Source organism: Micromys minutus (genome assembly GCF_963924665.1).
Source record: "Micromys minutus genome assembly, chromosome: 12".
In the NCBI taxonomy this organism is placed as follows: Eukaryota; Metazoa; Chordata; class Mammalia; order Rodentia; family Muridae; genus Micromys; species Micromys minutus.
In genome coordinates, this window is record NC_137981.1 from 36897698 (window position 1) to 36915518 (window position 17821).

The window sequence follows — 17821 nt, forward strand, 5'->3', positions numbered from 1 at the left end:
CAGTTCCCCATGTGTTCCTACCAAATTTCCATTTCTATTTTTATGGCTTTCTTGACTGCATTCTGATCCCCTAATCAGTCAGTTTTTACACACAGATAACAGATACACACAGAGGAGCATGTACCTTCAAGCTTCCAGAATTATTTCCATTCTCCTTATCAAAGTAAATAAATACTATATGAAGCTTGTTATGATTATTGTCTAACAGTTTTAAATTAGTAACGTTCAAAGTTAACAAACTAAAATATAGAATTTCTGAGATCAAGCCTAGTTCGGGGTATGTGTGTATGTATATGTGTTCGTGTTTGCGAGTGTGCCAGGATGCACGTGCAAAAGTCAAAGGGCAATTTCCAAAAGTCTCCTGCTGTGTAGGTCCTACGGGTTACACTCACATTGGCAACAAACAGTTTTAGACACTGATTCAACCGATTCACACTGGTTCAACCGAATCTTAAAATTCTTATCTCCTTGTCTCTACCTCCCTAGTGTTGGGGTTACAGGTTTCATACATTAGGAAAGCACCTCCCAAATGAGTTTCATTGTCACCAATAGGAAGTACTGTTTGAAAATGAAAAGTAGGAAGAAACTGGAGTGTCATAGCACTTTATCCAAGGGATATGAAAATCCAGAAACAATGAAAAATACAGACACAGGGCATGACTCCTTGGGCTTTTAGATTTCTGTTGCTCTTTTCAGATAAGGCTAACCATGAATCCCCCTGTAGCTGAGCATGGCTTCCACGCCAAGTTCGAGAAGCCGGCATGTGCCACCGTGATTTCTGTCACTTCCCACCTTTTCCTCTCTTCACCTCACAGAACCACACAAAAGGCTATTTTTCTTAACAGAGCTGAAAACTATAATTATGTTAAATGAACCCAGTTTCCTTTTTAATCAAGATAAAAACAATTTATAAATTCAACACATTACTATCGACTCAAATGCTTGAAGGTGTCTGATATCTAGGTGAAAAATGGCCCTTCAAAATGGAGGAGAATTTCATCAACTGCTTTAAAAATAACAGTGAAATAAAAGCTGCACAGACAAGCCTTCCATCCCGTGGGCTCCTTCAGTGCGGAAGTATTGCAGGGGAAGAGACAGTAAAGAAGGCCCTTCTTTCATAAATCACTTTTTCAGGAAAAGAAGTTGCCTGCAAAATCTGTGAAAGTGATTTATCTCTAGGTGAGTAAAATGAACGGCCATTGATCTTGAGCCCAGGGAGTGTTTCTTCCACCAGTTACAAATACATCTTTGTGGAATATCGTGGAATAGGATGGGTGGTCTCCCGTGCTGAGTAATTTATTTGTACATTTAAGATTTAGGGTTTACCTTTAAATTTCACACTCGGAGCTACCATTTCAGTAGGCACTTAACTTGTCCTTTCCTTGGTCATCTTGTGTGTCTATGAGTCCAGCTTGTTGTGGGTACTGCTACTACACAGCAGCAGCCAAGATCTTTGACATCAGTGAGAAGGCAATGCTCAAAATGAGGTGAGGAAAGTCCACAGAAATCAGCTGAGACAGAATGGCACAGGCCGACAAGACCAAAGTACATTAATGAATTTGGTGATAACAAAGGTTTCAATTCATAGTGAAGAACACTGAGAAAATTAGTACCTGCAATTCATCACATAAATGAGTTACTGTGGGAACAAGATCAATTTTAGTTCTATTTGCAATCCTAGAATACAGGCTCGGGATTAATTCAGAGGTAAAATGCTTCCCAAGTACACACAAGGGAGGTCCTAGTTCAATCCACATGACCACTGCGCTGGTTGGGCATGAACATAGATGCCTCTGAAGGTTGAAAAAAAAAAAAAAGAAAAAGAAAAAGAATTCACAGAATGTATTTTCTCTCAATTAATTTTGTCGTTTGTAAAACTCTTATCAAAAACAACTTCTTAAAATTATATATCATGAAATTATCCTGCCAAAAAAAGGGAGAATTAAAAATGATACATATAGATATAAAAACTTTCCATATCCACACAAGTTCAGAACACAGTGCAGAGGTTCCAGAAATGCCTTTACTCAGCTTGTGGTAGTGATTATATATTCCATATCTACAATCTCCTATAAAAGCCTAGGACGTCAGAATCACCTCAGTCCTAACTACATCTATACAAAACTCACTACAGTTCATGTACATTTTGTTTGTGTATGAGTACAATCCCATGATTTTTTATCCGCTGCAGAGTCAGCCGTTCCATTTCCCCCTGGTGTACTTGGAAGACATGTTCTAAAAGCCACTCTAGAACTATTTCATTCCATGCTCTGCTTGGAGACTCATGGGAAGTGTAGTGTGCCGTGGGCTCTCTTCTTTACGAAGCCCTACACTGTATAGATCTAGCACAGTCTGTTTATTCACCTGTTGAAGGTTTTCTGGATTGTTTCCAGTGTGTGGGAGAATAAAAATAAAAATGTCATAAATATTTGTGTAACAGTTTTTTTATATGAAAATAAATTTCCACTTCTATGGTAAACGAATATCCGGGGACATAATTGCTGAATCGCATTGAAAATGTTTAGTTTTACAATAAACAAACTGTTTTGCAGAAGGGTTCTGTCATTTTACATTCCCATCATCAATTTATGAGAAAGATTCTACATCCTCTCCAGCATTTACTGTAATAGCTAATAAAAAATGATGCTTGATTTATTTTTTTGGAGTAGATGTCACAGTAGCCCAGGCTGGCCTGGAACTTATTGTATGAACTAAGTAACTCAAATCCATGTCTGAGTACTAGAATTATAGACATGACCTACCCCAGAAGGATCTGGTTGGAAGTAAGCTTTTATATTAAATATTTAATGTTCATATAGTAATATCTGACTACAATTTTAATTTGTACATTTGTAACTCTCTCATAAATACAGTTACACAGAGTCACAAATATCCACAAATGCACACACATAAACACACATGTGCACACACATAAACACACATGTGCACATACACATATGTACACACATGCACAAATACAATACTAACAACAAATTGGGGAAACATTTAGTTGGGGAAGCCATAGGCTCTGAGGGGTAAATGACTATGCTTGCTTAGCTAACCTGACACAGCGTCCAGCTACCTTCTAAATGCCTGTTTAGAGCCAGAGAGCTAGTCAGAGAAACCTTTCTTCCTTCAGAACACAGAGAAGACAGAAGCGGCAGCTTTTCAAACTGAGCATTGGTAATAAAGGACTACTGAGAGCTCAGCTATAAATAAGGCAGTTATACCACCCCCAATGAGGATCAGGGGACATGGCAGTCGCTGAAAGAACAAAAGTATGAGAGCCATGACCATGTTGAAATGATGAACTGAAAGAAATCTTCCTCCTGTCAAGGTGATTCCTCAGGTATAGCCTGGCAACCAAAACCCAGCTGAAACAAATCCAAGACCACTTTTGATTTTAATGAAATTAACCATACATTCCGAGGTTGATTCGGAAATCACACTCCCAGTGAAATGGAACTTTACGTTAACACAGAGATGCATAAACAAATGTTTATAGCAGCTTTCTCCATAATTGCTCCAAATTGGAAACAATCCAAATACTCCTCTAGAGGGGATGGAGACACCGTATACTATACATCACGATAATGGAAAACCACTCAGCTGTAAAACCAAACAAAGCAAAGCTTTGTCTACTTACATACAACAAAATGCATGAGTGTAAGGTACATTTCTGTCACAGGCAGAAAGCCATACTCAAAGACCACGCACACATGATTCCAAGTCAGTATGTGCTGGGAACTCAAGCTGGAGAGAACAGAGCTGACATGTTTTGGAGGAGGAAATGACAGAAAGCCAAAGGGAAAAGAAGAGTTAAGTATTTCGTTGCTCATTAACATAGTAAACTAAAAGAATTAAGTTGGAGAAAGCCCATTCTTGCTCTCTCTTTCATTTGTGCCAACCCTTCATGGAATGGTACCCTCCTCAGGGGTCAAGGGCACTTACAAAAGGGGTAAAAGTTGTGGTCTACCAAGAGGCTCTGCAACCAAAGGTCCCTGTTGTTTCCTGGACCTGGGAGTCTGGTAAAGACCTGAATGGTTAGAATTTTGAGAAGAAGGGAAAAAAAAAAAGGCATAAATGAAGAAAAGTGTCTCCCGGGTTCCTTCCCCTGTCCACGGATAAAGCCTCGAGAGGATTGTGATGAAGGTCGTCCAAAAGCTCCAGGATAAACAGGTGCTCAGCCGAACTTGCCAGTGCCTGGAACTGTGCTATGTGTAAAAAAGCATGTCTGAGTCCTTGACTATCGCTCCCTTCTTTAGTGCCTGGTAGGAAAACACAAGTACCAAAGGTGACACAGATAGAACCATGTGTCCCTGAACACTCCTAGTACCAAAGGTGACACAGATAGAACCACGTGTCCCTGAACACTCCCAGGTAGAACTCTGAACTGTGTATGATGGGGCTTGAAGAAAAAAAAAATCACACACAGGGATTGTGGTGATGGTTCCGTTGGCAAAGTGTTTGCTGTGTGTCTTGGTTAGAGTTTCTATTGTGGTAATGAAATGCCATGACAAAAATCAAATCTAAAACCCTAAATAAAAGGGTGCATTGCAGCTTATAACTCTATTATAACAAAAGATCAGGGAAGAAACCTGGAGGCAAGAACGAAACAAAGGTCAGGTAGGACAGTGCTTTTTAGCTTGCTGTCCCTTGGCTTGCTTACGTGGCTTCCCTAAATTCCCCACGACCCCAGGGTGGCACCACCCACAATGGGCTAGTTCCTCTGACATCAATTGCTAATTACAAAAATGTCCACAGGCAAATCTTACTGGTGACATACAAACAGAAAACTAACAACTAGAAGACTGTGTAAGCGCCAGGACCTGAACTTTCATAAAAATGCTGGACACAGTGGTGTGGGATTGTAATGGCAACGATGGGAAGGCAGAAATGAGCAGATGCCAAGAGCCTGCCATCCAGCTAACCATCCTAGCTGAATTAAGGAGTCCAAACAAGTGAGAAATCCGGTTTGAGAAAACAAGGCTGCAGTCATTTTCTTTTTAATCAAAAGAATGCAATCATGACAATTACATGTATGGACTCACGCACCCTAGGGCTCTCTTTACATCCTAAAGAAAACAAGCATTTACATTATTCATGTTTTATACTAAGTTAAAAAAAAAAAGGTCAATTGTGCACTCTCCCCTCTGACAGGATAAACTACCTGTGTTTGCGTACAGCTTAACACCATCACCAGAACTGTCCGAAAAGGGAACAGGTTAAAAACACACAAAAAACCACTTTCTTGAGAATGAAGTACTTTACCTGTTGCTTTAACCCGCAAGTGCCAGCAGTAATCAAAATGGAGAAGGGACGGACAGGTCTACCTGGGCAAGCTGACCTGCACATCACAATTTTAAAAGGAAGGTTATATATGCTATGTTGTAAGTCCCAACTAGGCAGTGCCAAGTGACATCTATTTCGTTGCTTGCTTTGTGATCGTACCCTGTGGCAGTGTGCCAGGTCTCGTGTCTTTGGGCAGGATTTAAAACCTGGAAGGAGCACATGAGGGTCTCGTCCACACTCATCATGGCGCCCGCATTGCCAAACGAGTCACAGTAGTTGGGTGCAGAAAACAGAGTGACTGCGTCTTTGCAAAGCTCATACCCATCTTCAACTACCTGATGGGCTCTGCATATAAGATCCAAATCATGCTTATGGAGAAATTTTGCAACCACTTGTGCACCAAATGTGAAGGACACTCCTCTGTCATTTTCACCCCAGCCTAAGACATCTTTATCGGAGTCAGACCACAAAAGTTCACAAAGAAGACCTTGATCTGGTACATCAGTCGGTCTCATAATTCGCTGAATCTGTGCTATAGATTGAAGATCTGGTGATAAACCCGTGAGAATGCAGACGGTCACCCCATTGCTCTTCACACCTTTCAAGTAGCTCAAACATGCTGGCACCCACAGGTCCTACAGCCTCAGGGGGCTGGGGCACAGGACTCATACTCATCATAATATCTGTAGAGAAGAAAAATGTTCTCCGGATACTTGACTTTGTAGGCCAGCAAGAGGCAGATCGTCATCCCTGTCCACATAGTCCCCGAGAAACAAATAGTTGCTTTCTGGAGGGAAGCCACCTTATTCAAACAGACAGAGCAAATCATAATTCTGCACGTGATTGTCACCACATATCTTGAGTGGTGCTTCAAGTTCTAAAAGGATAGGCTGACAGAGGAAGATCTCCCGAGATTTCAGGCAAAGTCCTTGGATTTTGTTCTCCTGGAGCTGTACATTCTTGCCTGGCTTGGACCAGCTGTTGGATGACACTGTTGATGTTGAGTTTATCAATATCCGCCATCTCCATCCCACCCGGGGCTCACTCATCCTCTTTCTTTATGTCACAAGACCCACAAGTGGTGGTAGTGGTGGCAGTGGCAGTAGCAGCAGCAACAGCCCCTCCCCCCAGCCTCCTCCTCCTCTCGCCACTTCGAACTACGAGAAGGCTGCAGTCTTAATGAATAATACTCAAGGTTGTCCACAGGTCTCAACGCTTGTGCACATGATCACGTAGACAGACACAGAAACACACATCCACACTTACTATGAAACACTAGAAACGGTAAAGTCATATGAATAAGAAAATTAGGAGGGAATAGACTTCATTTCATCCAGAAGGTAACAAAAACAAAGGCCTAGTATTAATTCTGGAAGGCCTACAGAAGAGACGCCCCATGTCAAAGAGAAAAGTAATAAATCAGGGAAAAGTACAAAATCATCAATATACCTGCACCAGTTCACATCCCCTATGGTCCTTTGTGGTGACTTGATATGTCTTAGATACACGGTACGTATTGTGGGTCTTGTTGGTAGGCAAGAAACAACAGAGCTTAGAGAATATGACTATTTTATAGCAACCAGGCTTACTCTTTATCTACCACTTGCTTATACAACCCTGAGAAATGTTCTGGAAAGGAAACCAGAACCTTATACTGCTGGCAACCCAAGCAAGAACTATCAAAACCAGACATCAGTATGGGACAACATAGGAAAATTTCTACAATGATATGTGATTATTTTATATCTAGTCGTCATAGTGGTTGTATGAAATACAAATCCAGAGTAAACCTGTATACTAAAATAATTTTCAAATTAAATATTATTTAAAAACCTGGAAATTAAAAACATCACATACCAGCCAGCTGGTGGTAGCACAAGATTTTAATTCCAGCACTCAGGAGGCAAAGGCAAGTGAGTATCTGTGAATTCCAAGCCATCCCGATCTACAAAACGAGTTCCAGGATAGCCAACACTATATACAGAGAAATACTGTTTAAGACAACAAACAAAATACCACCACCACAACAAAATCACACACCAGAACTAACCTGACTCAAGTCTAGACATCTCAATGAACTTCTCTGCCAGTAGAAAAGGCTTTTACACTTGATTGTCGAATATATTTTCATGTAGTATTCAAACAGAAAATCAAACTGCCAATCTCTAAATCTTTGGTGTTGGACAATATATATTTATTTATATTTTTAAGGAAAATAAATCAAACTTACAAAACACAACAGATAAAAACAGAATGATGGGATTTAGTAACATTTGGCAGGAAAACCTCCACTCTCCTGACCATCAATATTAATTCACAAACAGGATAAACCCACAAAAGTTATTAGGTTGCTATTGTTCATTTTTCTCCTAGTGACCAGTGATCTAAATATTCACGTTAGTAAGGAGGTTTGAATAGAACGGAACATCTGGTTTATGTTACATGGGAGACAGGAAAATTCTTCCGCTGACTGGATTATTAATGCACAGGCCTCTGATGGAATTTGCTTTTCTCTTGTGGCTCTACATGAGCTCTCTGAACTGCATCATATCCCTGATGTAATATGTTTTTCTGTTAACTGTACAGAACTGTAGATAACCATAATTTTAATGTGACATGCTGGTATTTCTGTTTTAAAACCACAAAAACATTTTTTACTCTCAATCACAAATTTAAATTTCCTTTATATTCCCAGATCACTAGGCATTTTTTCTTTTAGAACAGCTGAATAAAATAGAAGGCTTCATTTTTTTTTTTTTTTTTTTTTTTGATTTGTCATCTCATTTTTAATAGACCATTTCCCAACTAACTCAGAATGTAAAGCTGGGAATAAAAACTTGCTCTTATAGTATTCTTACTATAAAAGAATTTGAGCTTGAGAAACATTATAAATGACTTCAACTTTTTGAGAGAGAGAGAGAGGGGACAGGGAGAGGGAGAGGGAGAGAAAGAAGGAGAGGGAAGACAGTCCAATCTTGCACTTAAAATTATTTAAAATGACTGATTTGCATTGCACTTGACAATTACTTTAACAGGTTTAATCCTTGCTTTTAAGTCTTTATTTTGTTTCTGAGATTTATTCCTAACCGTATCTGATACCACTGTATACACTCCTGCTACAAAGACAAACAGCACATTCCAAAGACAGTGAATTTTCTCTACCTTCAGCTTTCGTGGCTAAGAAATATTCTACTCAGTATGAATGGATCCTGACAGAACAGAGACAAGTCACATCACTACTCAGGAATCTCTTCAGTACAGTCTTTTGTTCCTTCCTATTGCCTGACTCCAAGGAAACCACATATGGTTCAGCTACTGGTGGTATCTTTTACTTTCTACCATGTATAAACCATGTTTTTTTTTTAAATGTTTAAAATACTCCCATTAATAATTATAATAGCCTCAGAAGGGACCATGAGGCAATAAATTCCTGAGCAGATCAGAAAACTGCTCATAAATTTACCTTTTTAGAGTCTACCCGTCACAGTGCAGTTTGCTCTACTGTGCCATCAAAACACTGGTGAGAGAAACTGTCTGAGTGAAGCCTGAATAAACAATGTTTGCGTCCTCATAGCTACATGCATCTCTTAACCAATGCTTACCACTCCTAAAAGTAACGTAAGTGTTTGCCTAATTCTAACTTCAATTAGACGTTCTACTACACCGTATATAATGTATGATAACAGCAGTTAAGACATTCTTGTAGGTAGAGCAAAGTGCACAGCTGCTATTTTGAATAAACATTTCTTTTAGAAGCGGGAGGGGGAATCAAATGTATGGATTCACATGTTGACAAGTTAATACTACATCTTCGAACTGTTTTGCAGGCCCCAAGAGGACATTTTTTTTTGTACATCTGAAAAACCCTATATTCAACAAACTTTGCGCATCTACAATTAAGTTACTGTCTAGAATCAATGACAAAAATAACAGAACTCATAGTTTTCTTTCAACTCCATACTTTGTTTTCTTTTTGGGTCATGGTATCAATGTGAGAACAGCTTCATGCACACAAGAAAATGAAGAAGCAAGCAAGCAAACAAACAAACAATAAACCCTAGATGCTTTGCCCTAAAGTTTCACTGTGGTTTAGGTAATAGTTTGGACATACTCTCGATTACCCATTTAACAATCTAGCCTGTGTTCCCAGTGCAGTGTTAGGAATAACGGTCCTGTACTAGAGAGGACACTCTTTTATACCCGGCTGGAATTCTCCCAGAAGCATCATGCCATTAAGACTCCAATCTGTTTTTAGAGTGATGTTTGGTAATTTATTGCTCCTACAAAATAGCCTGCTCTACCTAATCATTTCATTTCACATAGAAAAATGCAAATATAAATGTTTAATAGGATATTACTTTTTATGAATCACACTGATAAAAGCACACTGAATATTCTTTGAATTTCTAAGTACTCACTGGAACAACATAATTAATTAATTCTAAAGAAATAAAACTACAAGATTATAGACTTTTACCAATGAAAATGACATACATATTAAAACACTTGAAGAACCAAGTGCATGACAAATAGGACAAATATTAACATATTAAATTATCATTTGGACACAGAATAGGTTCTGAAGTCATCGAAAAGAATCAGGTATGTTTTGATAATAAACAATATCCAAAACACATTATTTAGCTAGAAAAATGTGAATAAACTATAAAGAAATAATAATAAATATAAAAGTAATAGATAATACATTTTGGGAGGAAAAATAAGAAACTTAGTAAAGGGTAGTTTAAGTAAGAATGAACCTCACAGGTTCTAAAACCATGTACTCTAATCCTTTGGAACTGTAAGCCCAACAAGTTTTTCTGTAAGTTGTCGGGATAAGGTCTTTAGTCACACCAGTAGGAAAGTAATCGACACAGGGAATCACATCTAATGAAAAATAAATAAAGTGAACAAAGTCATAGAGGTGGGTTGAAAATTCCCACTTTTACACATCAACTCTTTTATAATTTATTTATTTCTATACACATTATTAGCTATTGTAAAAGACACTGGATTGATACAATACATATTATACTACATAGTTTTGTGGGATGCATATCTGGGGTGACTTGGTAGAACAGTTACTGTTTAACTTAGTTCTCTAGGTGAAATAAGTTGGCATGAACTTCAGTGACCTACAAGTTTGACAGGAGCTGGCTCATTCATGTGCCCTGACATACTGTTCTTGATCAGGAATGGACAGCTCTGCTCTATCAGCTAAGGACCTCTTCACAGGGTGAATGAGAGCCCTCATCACTTCCTTATTATCTAGGTTCAAAAATAATAATGTGGGAACAGCCGTTGTTTCCTGCAACAGCACACCATTCTTGACACATATTCTCCTTACTAGGATGGAGTTATAAACCCTATCCAGTATTCATGAACAGTTGCTCATCTTTTTTACAAATAAGCAGGTCAAAGAATTTGTTTGAAATGTTCACACTACACTTTAGAACACATAAATAAAAGTTTTATAAAATAAAGTTGAAAGATTCTGTGTAAGTTTAGCATTCTTTTTTACTCGTTTTAAAGACAAAACACTTGTACAAAGCATGTTAGAGAATAGCAGATCTTTACTTATAAATTGACAACATACCCCTCAATCCAAAATCAAACTTCACTGACATTTAAATTTGGTATGTGCTTCTGAAAACTAAACAAATAGATAATACTACGTTACCAGAAGACTATAATTCTTTCAAAGGAGTAGCAACTTGAGTAGCTTAAACGACTTTGTTAATATTTTTGGTTTTGGTTTTTCAAGACAGAGTCTCACTCTTAGACCAGGCAGGCCTGGGATTCATTGTATGGTTTAGGCCCGTCTAAAACACAAAGTGATTTGCCTACATCAACCCTGACACACTGAGATTACACGAGTGATCCACCATTCCTCGATAAAATGAGCCTGGAAAAAGGTGGAATTATCAATGTAGAGGCACTTTAAAACTAGCTCTCTCCAGATCAATTCAAAGCATATCACCAATACACTAAGTATGCTTAAATATATAATACATACTTATCATATGCATTTATATAATTCATGTATATAACAGGTTTATAAATAAATATATATCTACATGTAGACATATGTACATGTAGAACTATATATACAAGTACACACATACACACACACACACACACACACACACACACACACGTAGAGCTTAAACTACAAACTAATTGTGGTGGTGTTGATGAAATCCAACATCTTTCATAACAATAAGTCCATGGGACATACTTACACCACATTTACACAGAATAGATATCTTCATATCACTTTACAATAAAAAAAAAAAAACTAATATACAAGAAAAGCATGCAGATGACACATGTGCACAGAGTAAGATCTTTCCTACCATCTCAAAAGAGATGGTTACAGAATACGCTACAGAACCCACCAAGACTTATGCTCAGTCCATGTTCCACGATTTGAAACATTCCTCCTTATTTCCCAGAGGTTGTATTTAATAAACCATTGAAACAGACTTATAAAACAATGCAAAAATATCTTCCTTAAAAACACATTTAAAATACAAGGATCTATATAATCATAATCTCACATATAACAGGAACTCAAACAATAGATAATTGTAATTTTATTTATGATTTTATAGCAAGTTTGCTGCAACTATTAAAATTGTCTAAAAATGTAAGGAATGCCTCAAATACTGGAATGTGGCAGTGAGGGTAACGCCATCTTCAATTTGTTAGGTGTCATGATGAATGAACTATACCAGAGCCCAACAGCAAAAACAGCTTATCTATCTAGAGGGCTGGCTGCCCCTTCAAAAGCAGGAGGGTCTTTATATTAGGCCATCCTGGACTGTCACACTATCACAATAGCAATGGGAATTCAGATCAGTCATGAACCTGCATCCAGGAGCTGATACAGAGGCCACAGAGGAAGGCTGCTTACAGACTTGCTCATCTTGCTTTCTCACAGAATCCAGGTCCATCACCCACAAAGGGCTGGACTAATTAAGAAAAAGCTCTACAGGTTTGCCTACATAGCCTGATCTCGTGTAGGCATTTCCTCAGAAACAAAAAACAAAAAATAACTCAAGCCTAATTCTGCAGTTTGTATCAAGTAAACATAAAACTAGCCAGCACAACAGCTTAACAAGACTTTTAAATTATAGACATGTGTCAACTAATTGGGAGACAAGCCACTGTTTTAGCCACCTCTTCTTTGAACTAGAATGGCCACCATGGGCACATATGTTTATCTGGTCCCCATTGGTGGAACTGTTTAGGAAGAATTAGAAGGTGTGACCAAGTTGGAGGAGTTTCCCCGGGTGCCTTTGAGGCTCTGTCTGGGTCAGGATATGAGAGCTTAGCATGCTGACTCTGCCTTGCTCCCTACCATGATGGCAATGGATTCTTTCCCACTGAGCTTGGAAGAACAAATTAAATGCTTCCTTCTTTAAGTTTCCTTGGTCAGGGTGTTCTATTACAGCCTTTACAAAGTAACTAAATACTACAATATCTGGCAAAGGCTGTGTATAAACAAACAAGAAGACAACCAAAATCATTTAGTTAAATTTATTGAAATCCTTTCTCTTGATCATGTAGTTTTTGTTGTTCCTGATGTTTGAAATTTAGAGAGTCTCTTGCCCCACAGTGAAGCTATCGTTGAAAGGCAAGCTTCCTATTTTTGACAACATGCCCAGGACTTTCTACGATGCTTTGCTTAGCTTAATTGCTGATCAGAAAATATAAGAAATGTAGCAAGACCCACTGAACACATACTCTGGAATTAAAACTGTGTTACAGGAGAAAAGCACTAAACTGCTTTCCTTGGAATTACTAGGATTGGCCATTACCTCCATACTAAGTTATTGGTTTTGCTTTCAAAGAGAACTGTAATATAACTTTTGATGGGACAAAACTAATTTGAAGGATACTGAACTTAAAAACTATTTGCACATAAGCACCAGAAGAAGCGTGTACCATGTATAACCCACAGCATTGCATGGAAGATATGCAACACACCAAGGATAAACAGTGGGAATAACTTTTGGTTACTAGTCAATACATATTTCAGCATAACGGATAGCAGCTTATTTCCATACCACTGTCTACAACAAGGTTATCATTTAAAAAAAAAAAAAAACCAAATATTCCAGAAGTCAAAGGATTGTAATTTTTTTAACTTTGTCATGTTCAAATAATTATAATTCAATATTTTAGGGATAAGTTTCTTAATTTCACATGTCGAGAGGTCTTTTTTTTTTGAGATGAATAGTTGTTTTTTTTTTTTAAAAAAAGTCTGGAGTAAATAGACATCATCACTGCACTATTGGCTAAGACCAAATATTAGTTTCATGTCTGTTCGTACCACTTTAATATACACATTATCACCAAACTGCCAGGCTTACAATTCAATTAAGCTTAAGCAATTGTCTTATTCAATGATGCTACAACTTGCTGAACTCTTATGTCTGGGCGTGGGACTAGGTGTACCATCATAATTATGTCATTCAATCCTAACAATAGACCATGTGACATCAAAGCTATGTAAAACAGTTGACCAAAAAGACTGTGGGGTCAATTAAGGACTCATAGTCATTGTTGAGAATATTTTTCTGTAGGTGATCGGACTCTATGAGGCTTATATCTTTGGCTATTACTGAGCTACATCACAATCTGCATACTTCTCAGGACTAATAATATTCATTTGTTCTCCAGATCAGCGTTTAAATTTTGATAAACTGGAAGGATATTTGAAACCAATCTCATATTCTCTCTCTCATTAGAAAATAGGCTTCTAGGGGAAAACAATGAAATAAAACAAATAAAAAACTGGAATTGGACAAAACAAATGGAAGGTGCAGACTAATGCAGGAGAAAGCTTTTCTGACAATGCCTGAGCATGACATTGACCGACAAGCACAGCAGAATGTCAATAGGACTCTTTTTATTGCTATGTTTTATTCTTTTACTTTTTAAATTAAGCACTATTATTAAACAGTGGCATTTGGTTTTACTCTAGGTCTCTGGGCTTTCTAGCTTCAGGTTCTTGAACACCCAAGCAATATAGGTTATGGAGTCCATCTTCTGGGGGGGGCCTTGAGTCAAATCAACCATCCAGACACTGGTGGTTACTTCCACAGGCTTTGTACCAATATCACCCTAGTATATCTTGCATACAGGAAATTACTGTAGATCCAAAGGGTTGTATTGTGCTTGGTGTTTGTTTCCCTTTTGGTGGTGTTCAGAGTACTTCCTGTACCAAATGTAGGGGTGAAGGCTGAATGTAAGCACCAGCTCAATGCTCAAAGAGTTATGTAGGCGGTATATTCAGCAACAGAGCCCTGCCATAAGTTTGTGGAAAGCAATATACTATCTTGAGAAGAGCTTGAATTATTTGGAGATTGCCATAGTACCCCTTTGGCCAACGACTGAATTAGATGTAACCTAATCCTGATACTGTAAGCTTCATTTGGTGACAAGGGATGGCCAGTTGAACTTTCTTGACATTATCTGGAGATTTCATCTATGTATGTATATATTATAGGAAGCTTCTACTGCATTAGGCTTCAATACTACATCCCAAAGTTTGGTGTGTCAATTTCATTTCATTCAATTCGTCCAAAGTCTTTAATGTTGTTTCTGTTGTTGATATCCAGCTTTAAATTGTTATTGCCAGATGTAAGGTGTTATTTCTTCTATCTCTTAAAAGATGCATTGTGTCCGAGGATGTGGGCAGTTCTGGAAAAAGTTCCATGAGATGCTGAGGAGAAGATGTTATGTTTTCTGTTTGGGTAAAATGTTCTGCAAATATTTGTAAGGCCTGTTTGGTTTCTATCATGAGCGAGTTCCAACAATTCTCTGTTTAGTTCTTGACTAGATGACCAGTCTATTTTAGTTTCCTACAATCAGTATGTGAGAGTTAGTATGGAAATTAAGTTGTGGAGGTGTTTCTTTTCTGGATTTTGGTGCTCCTGTGTTTGATACCTAGTTGTTACGAATTGTAAGGTACTCCTGTTGGGCATTCTTTTCATGGATGACAGTGATATCCTGCCCCACCTCTTTTGATTAGTTTTGTTTTTTGAGTCTATTTTGTAAGATATTGAAATGGTTACAGCCGCTTGCTTCCTGAGCCCATTTGTTTATAATATCTTCTTCCATCCTTTTACTCTCAGGTGATTCTATCTTTGATGTTAAGAGGTGTTTCTTACTTGCAGCAGAGAGATGAATACTGTTTTTTAATCCATTCTCTTTGTCTGTCTTTTTATAGAGGAAATAAAACCACTGTTGTTGAGAGATCAGTGAACAGTGTTTGTTGATTTCTGTTGTTTTCTTGTGGGGTGTGTGTGTGTGTGTGTGTGTGTGTGTGTGTGTGAGAGAGTGATTATTCCCTGTGTTCTCTTGGGTGTGGTTAACTTCTTTAGGTTGAATCTTTCTAGCACCTTTTGTAGGATTGGATTTGTAGATAGATAAAGCTTAAATTTTATTTTTTTATAGACTAGCTTATTTTCTCTGCTTATTGTGATTGATAGGTCTGCTGGATACAGTAGTCTATACTGGTAAAAATCTGCTCAGGATCCTCCTGGCATTTAGAGTATCCATTGAGAAGTCAGGTGTTATTACAATCAGTCTACCTTTATATATTACTTGTTTTCCCCCCTTGCTGCATTTAGTATTCTTTCTTCTTTCTGTACATTCAGTGTCTTGATTATTATGTGCCTAGGGGACTTTTTTTTTTCCCCTGCCCTGTCTATTTGGTGTTCTGTATCCTTCTTGTACCTTAATAGGCATCTTCTTCTTACGATTAGGGAAATTGTCTTCTGTGGTTTTGTTGAAAATATATTCTGTGCTTGAACCTGAGTTTCTTCTTCTTTCTCTTTTCCTATTAATCTTCTTTGTGTTATTTTCATAGTGTCCCAGATTTCCTGGATTCTTTGTGCCAGGAATGAAGATCTGTAGTTAGCCTACTTGATTCACTGGCTGCGGCCTGTGCATTCCCAGGGACTGGCTGCTGGAGTTGGGGTCTAGGAGTTGGAGGGGAGAGAGGTTATGGGGGGAGGGAAGATGCAGGAGATAGTCTGTGCAGAGCTACGGATGAGACTAGGGACTGCGATTCGGAGAAGAGGAACAGTAAGTGAAGGTCTTCAGTTAGCCTGCGTGCTTCTCTAACTTAAGTGAGACATTAAAAAAAAAAAAAAAAAAAAAAAAAAAAAAAGTCCATCACAAACCGTGCAGGTAAAAACCAGACTTCACAACTGAATTGTGACAGCAAAGACTATCCTTGTTTGATTAAGTAACAAATGAGACTTGTCGTGAAACAAAACAAGTTTAATTTTCTTTTTAAATTAATGAACTTCTACTCCAAAATTTGGTTTTCTTGTTTGTTTGTTTGTTTGCTTACTTTAAAGCATCTGACAGAATGATAAAACAGAACACCCACTGGTGACAGACAGAAGATCACTTTCATCATTCCTCTCTGAAGCTCTTGGCTTTGAACTGAGGGATACACGCTGAAATGGCATTCATACACAATGTCACATATTGGAGTGCTAAGACCTCAAAGCCCTTAAAAGGTAGATGTGTTTCTTTCTGTATTGACTGACTGTGACATGCAATTTTACACCAGGCTCCAAAACTAAGTTTTAGCTGCTTAGACAGGCTCCAAAAAGTGTCTTCACTGATGGTTTCTCAGCATCGGGTTTAAAGGTTAGAGCATGGGGAAAGTGGAGAAAGAGATGAAATACTGTTGTTATCTTAGATTAAACCTGACACAAAGTAAAAACAGTTTTCCCAAACAAAAATCTGAGAAAAAGGACAACTGTTTTCAAGATCTTAACTACTAAAATTTAATAACCCACTTCAACAAGGAACAGGTCACTGAAGAACAGAGTGTTAATTCATTCTGAGAATTTACGGCCACAAGAAGATCACACAATTGGAACAGTCAGTTATAAACTCAGTAGGATTCATGCTACTTAAAACTCATTACTCCTTGATTTGGCATTGACAGGCACCTCCTCCTCACTGACAGGATCTGACGAGAGTCTCTGCTGCATTGCCATCTGCCACATCCTGCTCTGATATTTATAAACACAGCCGAGCTGCTGATGCGGCTAACAATCGCTCCAGGTGTAAGGCATTAGAACAGAGAATTCGCTTTGATCACTCCAATGCCATTTCTGCTTCTAAAATGTAAGTCGTCTAGACTGATTGAAAATTCCCAGAGATGTATCATAAAATCCCTCTTAGACTCTAAACAGTTTTACTAGGTGAAATGGATCAAAAAAAAAAAAAAAAAAAAAAAAGTAGACAATCAGAAATATTTTAACTTCTAAATGCAGTGACTCAAAGGGAAAGACTAAATAATGAGATAACACTATAAATTTTAGGTCAATGTTTCTACTGCATTCAAACATCATTTTGAAAACATAATGTTTTAGACACCCAATGCATATACATTTAAAAAACTTTAAAGTTCTGAAACTTGAATATTAGATAATATTCTGTATTAAACAACAATAGGAAGTTCTCTCAAAATTTAATTAAAGGCATAACAGAA

General features: G+C 37.9%; 1 protein-coding gene and 1 pseudogene across 4 annotated transcripts in view; both read right to left on the bottom strand.

Moving 5' to 3' along the window:
- The window catches only part of ADK (adenosine kinase), a 374447-nt gene that overhangs the window by 236670 nt on the left and 119956 nt on the right, over window positions 1-17821 (bottom strand). The window lies entirely within an intron of this gene.
- On the bottom strand, window positions 5355-6315 carry LOC308427992 (serine/threonine-protein phosphatase PP1-gamma catalytic subunit-like; annotated as a pseudogene). The gene is made up of 2 exons: window positions 5964-6315; window positions 5355-5853 (listed from the first exon to the last, which is right to left on the bottom strand). The product of its transcript is annotated as a serine/threonine-protein phosphatase PP1-gamma catalytic subunit-like (transcript).